This window comes from Rhinopithecus bieti, unplaced genomic scaffold, assembly GCF_001698545.2.
Source record: "Rhinopithecus bieti isolate Rb0 unplaced genomic scaffold, ASM169854v2 scaffold_74639, whole genome shotgun sequence".
NCBI classification, from domain to species: Eukaryota; Metazoa; Chordata; class Mammalia; order Primates; family Cercopithecidae; genus Rhinopithecus; species Rhinopithecus bieti.
In genome coordinates, this window is record NW_016827765.1 from 35,767 (window position 1) to 46,439 (window position 10,673).

General features: G+C 36.6%; 1 long non-coding RNA gene across 1 annotated transcript in view; it reads right to left on the minus strand.

Annotated features, from left to right (window-relative positions):
- LOC108523489 (uncharacterized) overlaps positions 1 to 6,371 on the minus strand; it is an 11,517-nt gene extending 5,146 nt beyond the window's left edge. Inside the window, exons 1-2 of the long non-coding RNA XR_001883827.1 lie at positions 6,237 to 6,371; positions 5,169 to 5,557 (exon numbers count right to left, since the gene is read on the minus strand). This is a non-coding gene — a long non-coding RNA (uncharacterized LOC108523489). The remainder of the gene's footprint in view (positions 1 to 5,168; positions 5,558 to 6,236) is intronic.
- Positions 6,372 to 10,673: the final 4,302 nt, after the last annotated feature.

The following is a 10,673-nucleotide window of genomic DNA, read 5'->3' on the forward strand; positions in this document are numbered from 1 at the left end:
AAAAAAAAAAAAAAAAAAAATCATTAGTTCATAATAAAGTTTCAAAATAAGCAAAAGTATGTATTTGCCTCACTTTGACAGTTCTCATTAGTTTAGGGACTCCTTTTTATATCAGCTTTCAGATATGATTCCTTGTCAGGTTAGAATGTTTGTGTAAAATCTAACTCCAAAACTCAAGTAGAAATACTATTTTTACAAACTATACTCCGCATCGAGATCTATGTATTGTGTCCCAATGCATGGTAGAGTTCCTTATTACTTTTGACTATGTTTATACATATGAAATCAACCGCATCATTGCCTCTTTCTTCATTCTGACCATCCTAACCATTGGTGTGGTCTGCTGTGTGATTGATTTGGCTTCCATAATTGATTGCTATTCATTGGCCAGAATGAATGACTCAAGCTCACATTGTGTTCCAACTCATCAACAGAGAATAGTTAACATCTACTTTGGAGTACAATTTGACTTAATAAATGTTGCATTTTAGCAGTTGTCTGGTAAGGGATTTATTTGTACAAGCTCAAACCTACTGCTAATTTTAAAGAAAAACTTCAGACTACAGAAGCTTCAGATCCATGTCTAAACACAGGAAATAGGCCAGGCATGGTGCCTCATGCCTATAATTCCAGCATTTTAGGAGGCCGAGGCAGGTGGACCGCTTGAGCTTGGGAGTTTGAGACCACCCTGGGCAACACAGTGAAACCTCATCTCTACCAAAAATACAAAAAATTAGCCAGGTGTGGTGGCATGTATCTGCAGTCCCAGCTACTCAGGAGCCTGAGGTGGGAGGATCACTTGAGCCTGGGAAGTCCAGGCTGCAGTGAGCCGAGATCATGACACTCCACTCCAGCCTGGGTGAGAGAATGAGACTCTGCCTCAAAAGCAAAAGCAAAAGTAATAACAAACAAAAAAAAAAAAAAAAAAAAAAAAAAAAAAAAAAAAAAAAAGGAAAAAATGCACTTGATCAAAAAAAAGAAGAAAAAAAGAAAAAGTCTAATTAAAATGCATTTATTTACCCTACTTTGTTATAGCTTGCTCTATGTTAATGTATATACATTTTAAGTCATTCTTCAGTATTCACCATCTTTAGGAACATACTTTTGAAAAGGGGTAGCAAACTCTCCTAAAACTGCTAGTGAAAGATGCCCAAGAAGAAGAGGACTTCTCGCCTCCAAATGTGGGGTTACAGAAGGGGAGGCCTTAAAGTCCCCTTCTGTAACTGAGAAGCAGAATACTCCCATTGTGTGAGGTTGCTTGGCAGTTGCAGCTGCCACTCAGACTTCTTATCCACACCAAGCACTTCCAAATACAGGAAAGAAATTAGACTTTGTTTCTCTACCCTATTTGGGTAATAATTAAATGTTTCAACTAGAAACCTCTTCACTCTGGCATCTGAAGCATCATTTTAGTGTCAACTTCTCTTGAAAGGGGCACACACGCACACACATGCATGTACTCATACTTGCTATTTTTTTTGCCAAAATGTTTACTATATAATGGGAAAAAACTTTTTCTCTTTTCTTGAAATAAAATTAATTTCTTTTGTTTGTGTTTTCCTTCAAAATGTCAATTTGAACATTTTCACTACTCTTCTGAAACAATTATTCTCTTTAAATCACAATTTGTACTAAAAGGCTCTTCGCTTGACAGATGTGGACACTAAAAAGGAAAATAATTACTTCAAAAGCTATGTGTAAATAGAAGGCAATTTGTAAGCATCCCATGTGACATTAAAAGCTGCCATGCCTATCAGACCTTGGGAAAACTAAAGGACCTTCACATCCCATAATAGAACTTAGAAACAGTAAGTGCCTCTTACTACTTGTGAGCCTGCATTTCAGCCACAATAAAGTAAACTAGTCAAATGAGTATTAATAATTAACACATTTAAAAGCATTGCAAAAAATATAAATATCTACTATTTCAATGGCTATTCCAACCTAGACACTATTTTCAAAACCGTGCAAGAGTAGTGTTGTCGTTACTAATTTGATCAATATACCCACCTCTGCAGATAATTAAAAAAAAAAAAAAAAAAAAAAAAAAAAAAAAAAAAAAAAAAAACGAGTCCAGGTAGATAGGTTAATAGAAAAGTATTAAACTGTTAATTTCCATTACAAGACAATACATAAGAAACATTGTGTGTTTTTATTAAGCCAAACATATATGCCTAGATATAGTTACATATACATCTACTACTTTCTTTCTATCTGCCGGTCTCAATTTATCTGATGTTCAAATCACCTCGTGTGCACTGTATATACATATTGTAGCTTCTCAAGTGTTGGAGTACTTGAAACTGTCATGTGCTTTCATTTAAATTTTTAAAAATTCATGGACATAATATACATAAAATATACCACTGCCAGGAAGGAGTCACCTAGCATTTGAAAATCATAATCAGCCAGGCGTGGTGGCTCACATCTGTAATGCCAGCACTTTGGGAGGCCAAGGTGGGCAGGTCACCTGAAGTAAGGAGTTCAATACTAGTTTGGGCAACATGGTGATACCCCGTCTCTACCAAAATTGCAAAAATTAGCCAGGTGTGGTGGTGTGTGCCTGTAATCCCAGCTACTGAGGAGGCTGAGGCAGGAGAATCTCTTGAACCCGGGAGGCAGAGGTTGGCAGTGAGCCAAGATCGTGCCGCTGCGCTCCAGCCTGGGCAACAAGAGCAAAACTTTGTCTCAAAAAAAAGAGAAAATCATAATACACTGATTTGCTGAAGCTCAAATTCAGATAGTAGTAGATGAAAACAGGCTAAAACATATAGCTTAACAAAAGATGAATTTGGCAGTGGATTTATCCTGTGGCAATGGTTCTCAAAGCATGGCCAGAGAACCACAGGGTTTCCTAAGACTCTTTAAAGGTTCGAGAAGATCCAAACTATTTTTATAATAAACCAAGATGCTAATTTCTCTGTTTCACTCTCATTCTCTCACAAGTGTACAACAGAGTTTTTCAGAGGGGTTTTAATGTGTAACATTATAACAGAATGTTTAGAGAAGCAAATCTAAGAATCTAGCTTTCTATTAAGCCACAAAATAAAGAAATTTGTAAAAATTTAAAACAATGCTATATTAGTACATTTTGTGTTATTACAGCAGAATACCTAAAAATTTATTTTAAAGGAAGTTTATTTAGCTCATGGTTCCACAGGCTGAGAAGTTCGAGGGCATGGCCCTGGCTTCTGGACAGGACTTTCATGGCACATCACAACATGGCGGAGAAGGGCAATGGGAAAGTAGACATGTATGAAGAGGAGAAAACCTAAGGGCATCCTGGCTTTATAAAAACCCATTATCACAGGAACTAATTCACTCCCATGAGAACTAATTCAATCTTTCAAGATTGAGAACTCAGCCAGGTGTGGTGGTGTATGCCTGTAATCTGAGCTACTCAAGAGGATGAACTGGAAAGATCCTTTGAGCCCAGGAGTTCAGGGTTGCAGTGAACTATGATTGTACCCCTATGCTCCAGGCTGGGTGAGAGAGTGAGACCCTGTGTTTAAAAAAAAAAAAAAAAAAGACTGAGAAAGCACTACCACCAGAACAGCAGAGAGCCATTCATGGGGGATCCACCTCCATAACCCAAATACCTCCCACTAGGCCCCACTTCCCAACACTGGCACATTGAGGATCAAATTTCAACATGAGTTTTGGTGGGGACAAACAAATTATATCCAAACCATAGCAAATGTCACTCATTTTTTTGTTGTTTTGAAAAAGACAGTTATTTCTTATTAAAATATGCCATTCGGGTCAAGATGCAATGGGATTATTACTGTCACTTTAAAGTGAATTAGAAATTAAATAGTTTTAAAATTTTCTATTTTAATTTCTAATATAAATATTGAGAGATATGACCCACATTAACAAAAGCTTTCTTTTGGGGGGAAGCGGGTGATTCTCAAAATTTCCTAGCATGTAAAGAAATCCTGAGACCAAAACATTTGAGAGCGCTATTTTATAGCATTGGAATCTCAATTCATTCCTAAAGCCTCAGTTACTAATGCTGCCAGAATCAAAATGAGAGTGGCACTTTTTATAAAATTCTCCCAAATTATAATTTGGAAAGATTAGATCCATATTTCTTGTATTGATGGTTAATCAACAAAATACAGCTAACAGAGTAATTTTAAATATAGGATTTAATATGGTTAATTCCACCTGGTCCATTCCTGGACCGCCGCTCTCCTGAGGACCTAGCTTTGCCATTCAATGCCAGTCTGCTGGGAGGCATATTGCTTGGTGTATATTACATGCCCAAAAAGTGTTTGCTGACCATTTGTTTTAAACCTACTTCCTCATTAAAGTCTATTTGACTATTATTAAGTTTATGCCTTGTTTTGACTTCATAATTATCATCATGGTCAGCAAATCAAGGTTAACAGGCATTGGTATAGTGGTCAACCCAGTACCCACCAGAACTATCCTGGTTAAGCTGAAATCCTTACTCTAACACTTGCTCTTGTGTGAATGTGAACAAGTGCTTAAACTTCTCGGCACCTAAATTACCTCATCTGAAAATTATGAATACAAATAATACCTTCTAATGACTTTGTTATGCAGATTAAATAAACTAACACTTGTAAAAAACCAAAATCTGAGCTTAATAAATAATAAATGCTATATAAGGATCACTAAATAAAATATCACCTAATTTCAACTGCTGCTCAGAGCAAGTGCATGGATAACTGTGATTTGCTTATCAGAGAAGCTTCCCAGAGTTTTGATATTTAAATAGATGCAGATGCCTGAACTCTTTTAATTCCCATGACTAAAAGTTAACAGTAGCAGGTTAAACATGAGCAGCAACCACAAACACACTGAAATACTGAGAGGAGAAAGGCCATAAAGCTTCAAAATGTAGACACAAAATCTTATTAGATGCACCACAGAGAAACCCAAACATATTCAACTAACAAAAATGAAATTAAATAACCAATTTCAGCAAAAAAATAGAAAGTTGGGCCAAGTCTTCTACCTAATTTGAGTTTGTTTTAATTGATATGAATGCCAGCATAGTTTTAAATTATCACCTTAGTAGTGTCTTTACAATTCTAGCTACTCTTTAGAAAGTGTCCAAAAATAATGAACACATAGAATCATGTAATGCAGTCTAGCTAAAAGCAAAGAATGAATTAGATAGTTTATAGAACACTCACCCCTCAGCTTCTGCAATTTCATGTGGGTTGATTTTCCAACTTATATTTTCCAACAAGATGAAATCCCTCTTCTACTTGCCAGATTCTAAGTCCCAAAGATGCAGACATACGCAGAATGGATGGACCGTCCTCACCAACACTGGAGTGTGCTCAATTTCCTGCAGTTTCATTGTCATCATGCCAAATATCCCAGCCTCTGAGCTTGTTTATGACGAATGGCAATGAATAACTTCCAATTTTCTTTATAGCTTTGTTTTGTTCTTTTCCTTTAAGTTTATCTGAATTCAAATAACTAGATAGGACGAAGCATGTTACCAAAAAAGTTTTTTTAATGAGCTTTGATACCACATCTCTTCATTTATTCATATTTCACTCAAATGGAATAAGATCTGGAAAATATAAATTAAAAGACATAATTAGAAAAAAAAACAGACAGGAGAATTTCTCTTGAAATGGATTACAGACTAAAACTTGCTAGAACTTTGTCACAGAAACATATTCTAGTAACGGGATGGAAAATTCTCCGGACTGTTCCATCTCAAATGGTCACACTAGAAGGAAAGGTGCATCTATTCCACAGAGCTCACTGCTGAGGAAGCTCATTTAACTTTATAATAATATTCATCTGACGTTATCAGTAGGAAGCAACATGTTGGTCTTTAGATAAATAAAATATAATAATAAATAAAGAGCTAAACATTGCTCTTCAGGTGTAGTTCTTTAAAGCAATGAATTTTAAAACTTTGAAATGGAAATACAAATATTGAAGTACCTACAAACTTGGAAAAAAAATCAAGCTTTGAGATTTGCAAACAAAATGCTTAAAATGAATTATGAAATCCCAATATGTAGCTTTTCCCTGTGGATGTTTAGGCAGGAAAATTCCAAGTAAGGAAAGTCCATTTCTGTGATAACCATCAAATGTCTTTCGGTTTATCTTATTTATGACCGAAGGCCTTGCCATTCAACACTGAGTGTCATTCTGTTTAGGTTTCCACAGTGGTGAGCTGCCATGCTTGGGGAGATGCAGCGCATAATAGCTTATGGAGCAATAAAGGGGCATCTTACGGAAAAGTTCCTCATCCCTTGGCTCTGGTACTGGTGCCTGCACAGCATCTGCCTCCTCCTTAGTCTTGTTACCACGCTGAAATTGCTTTGCTTTGTTTCCATGCCAAACTGGAAAAGCTGTCAATCATTTCTCCTGCCATGTCTATAGGAAAACAGAAGCAGGCCAATCATGCCCTTATGACATTGCATGACAGGCAAGGTCCATTTTACAAAGCAGAACTGTAAAGTGAAAAGCTTTGAACCCTCTTCCGCCCCTTACTCTTACTCTTAAAGCCAAACTAAATTAAACCTGCAGCATCTCTGCATTTTACCCACTTTTATCAATATTATGGAAAACAGGCTTGAACACCAAATATGACCAAAGATGAAAGAAAGCTATCATTTATTCAGGGGAAAAGAAAAACTGTTTAAATTAACAGTGATGGGCAAATTAAAGGAGGATTTATTTAGCTGTAGAATAATTAACCAAAATGTCTTATTAAATATCTGAAATAAAAACACTGAGGGCCGGCCAAGTGCAGTGACCCACGCCTGTAATCTCAGCACTTTGGGAGACTGAGGCGGACTGGATCACCTGAGGTCAGGAGTTTGAGACCATCCTGGCCAACATGGTGAAACCCCATCTCTACTAAAAATACAAAAATTAGTTGAGCGTGGTGGCGGGCGCCTGTAATCCCAGGCGCCTGTAAACCCTACTCTACTCGGGAGGCTGAGGCAGGAGAATCGCTTGAACCCAGGAGGCAGAAGTTGCAGTGAGCCGAGGTCGTGCCACTGCACTCCAGCCTGGGCAAAAAGAGTGGGACTCCATCTCAAAAACAAACACACAAAAAAAACAGACACTGAGGGCATAGATACAAACTAACCAAGAAAATTATAAAAAGAGTAGAAATGTTCTCATATTTCAGTTTAGCAGCAGGGTCACATTCCCTTGTTAAAGAAGGATTTGCACTTCTGGGCTTGTGACTTAAGTGTGGAGAGGCCAGGATCTGCAGCTGAACATTTTTGGATTGGGCAGGCGATGGGAAAAATAAAGATTTCCCTCAAGCTCAACAATTTCTGTCCTCTGAATAGGGCAAATGTGTCTGAACACATTCAAAAGGTCCCTTTGCCTTAAAACGTGAGAAAATCACATTGTAATAGCTAGAGAGAGGAATCTGGAGCATATTTACACATGGAATGATATCATTTGTTGACGTCAAGGTCGTGTCTAAGAGCCTACTACTTAGACTTGGAAGAGAACAAGTAGAAAGGTAAAGATTATCCAATGGAAAGGATGTTCCTCAAACTATTTATGTATTCATTTCTCTTCTCGGGGAAGGAAATATCAATAATTTATTACGAATGCAGCATTCTCAGAGAGGTTTCCCCAGTTTTCTGAAGAAACAGAAATTTTCCAAAGCACTGTAGTTTATTTAAATTCTATTAAATGTCTGATAAAATCATAACATAAATATAAATAATATGCATGTGCAATAATGGCTATATAATGTTTCAAGAAAAAAGATTTGTGAGTATTTTCAAAGAAGTCAGGATGGTAACTTAAATTTTGAATATTGTATGTGGGAAGATATAACCAAGTGGACATATACTTTAATTAGCTAATAAAGTCTGTGAAAAAATTACTAGTTGATAAAATGGAGATTTGTTTTTATTAAACTTATAATAGTCAATATATAAACCGTGTAAATTGTGCAAGAATACAAAAGCCTCTATTTTATATTTTCTTAAATTTTCACAACTGTACTGACACATGATAAAAAAAAAAAAAAACTATGCTTTTCATTTTACCAGTAAAGAAACTGAATATCCAAGAGAACAAAGTAACTTATTTAGAGTAACAGAAGTCATAAATCACCAAATCCAGAGGAACATTTGGGACTTTAGGTTCTGTTTGAAGCTCTGCTAAATTATACCTTTTGGTGTTGCTTCCCTACGTTAAATTTAAAAGATGTTTCGATCAACTTAAGACAATAGTTTGTATGTATATATCTAAGTATTTATATATTCATATATAAAAATTTACATATATTTATATACATAAATATATATACATAAAGTTTGTATGTATATTTTTATATATAACTGTAGGTTTATAGGTAATGTATTTTTTTACATAGAACTATCGATTTACATATAATTTATATTATATATATATAAATCCTAATGGAGTAAGTCACGTGTTGTTTTCTATTGGTCATATGCTAGCACAAGAATAAAACTCTACAAGGGAAAAATAGGAACACAAACTAAACCTTTAAATATAAGGAAACTTCATTACGCAGATTTTTTGGCGTTCCTGAGATGTCTGCAGTGTTAATACCCTCCAGGTCAGGTGTATTTAATGGCCATTTAGATCAAGGGGCCTTGGTCTTGCCTGAGGCCCTCAGTTCTTCACCCAGACATTAACTGACAGAGACTGAGCAGCTCAGAAAAAACCCTCTTACATGATAGAATTGCTCAGTCAATAGAAGCTTCTCTACTAATAGACATACAGCACATTAGTGAGATATCCACCTACAGTTTTAATGACCTGAATCCAATCTTCTCACACTGTAAACCTATTTGAACTCTGAAAATAAACATGGGGTCAGATTTTGTTGCATGTATCAACACCAAACTTTAATTTAGCAAAATCGTATTGAATAACTACTTAGTTCTCTATATAAGGCTATATGAGGACCCACAGAATGAGAATGCTTAAGTTTTGTTGTTCTGTAGAAGTATATCTTACCTTCTGTTATTTTCTCCAAAAACACTTATATCTTGGATTTAAAAAAGAAGGGACAAAAAGTGTAAATAGTATTTCTAAAGTAGCTTTTAACTCTATTTGTTTATATCAATTTCATCATCCCACCTTAGTGTATAACCATCTTAATATCATACTGTAAGAGTCTCCCCGGGGCCTGAAAGCTTAAGGAGATGAATAACTCCTCCCTTCTCAGGCCCAGTTCCAGGGCACAACTTGCGCCAGCAGCGTGTGCCAGCAAAATAGCAGCAGCAAGAAGAAAGCCAGCAGAAGACACCTACCCTGGCCGGAAGACAGGTACCCCGAAGATCGAGGAAGGGGCCATCCGGGTACAACGTAGCAGTTACGTCAGACAAGGACACTTCCTGTTTATAGGAGGCTATAAAACCTTTGCCCTGTCCTCAATAGGGGCTGACGCCATTTTAGGCCTCAGCCCGCCTGCACCCAGCCGCTTGCTAAAACAGCGTGTTGCTCCACGCCGCCTCATGTTGTCTGTTGGCGCGCTCTCGGGGTTCTAACCAACACAAGAACCTTACACATATCATACTGCAACAAATAAAAATAGTCTAAAATAACAACAGCCAATATAGGCACAAACCTGAAAGTGTCTTCATAGAAATAACACATCAATATACTTGATAAACTAAAGTGTAGATATTTTATGTGGAATAAAGTTTGAAGAGACGAATACCAATTGAATGTCAGCCTGTTCTTTGTGAGAAAACAATTATCCCTTCTCCTCAAAGAGTCAGGAAGGCTTTTCTAACAAAATGATATACCAAGGACTGTGTGAATAGGGAAATTCAGAATACTTGAGACCGTGGCCCTGGGAATAAATTGAAATGCGTGCAATTTTGAGCAGATTTAAGAACGGTGTTCTCATTTCTTGTATATCCCTCACATGAGCGGATGCACCAGCTGTACCATTTCTGTCACTGGTTTACTCATCTGCCTTTATACTATCTTTTGCTTCATGCTTTGCAGTGCCTGAGGCTGAAGCTCGTGACTGATCATGCGCCTCTATTCCCTAGAAGTTTTACCAATGAATGTCATCTCTCCTGTTTTAAAGATGAGCGAGTAAAATCAACCAACATAACACCTGAAGATAACAGATTCTCTAAAATGAATATTTTAAAACAAGAGAAGTGACGTGAAGATGGAATGAGGCACGGATGGAGGCACTGTGCTCTGATCCTGTATTTTTATGTATGGAGCAAAGCTACACTGGTTGCTCAACCTAATTTCAAGGTAATGTTGCTTGCAGCGTGCTGAATTCAGCAAAACCAAATAAATAGAAACTTTTTCCTGACCCATAGGGAAAGAAATGACACCATTAATATATTCTCAGTGTTAATTATTTTCCACATATATTTATCTTTACTTCCTTGGTATCTGTTACCACTTATCCTCCAGGAAACATTGGTGTTAGTAAAATTCACAGAGCTCATATAAAAATAACAATAGTAAACCCTCATAACATTAATTCTAACTCTTTTTGAGAACTTTCTCTTTTCCATGCTCTACATGCATTAGCTCATCTAGAACACTCATCATCATTGAACATATACAGAAAGTATAAATACATTTATCTTCATTATATTACCGAGAAAAACTGAAGTTTAATGACTACAGTAGTTTAGGCAACACTAGCTGCAAGAACAGATAAGCCCTGAAATCTTAGCAGCTAAAAT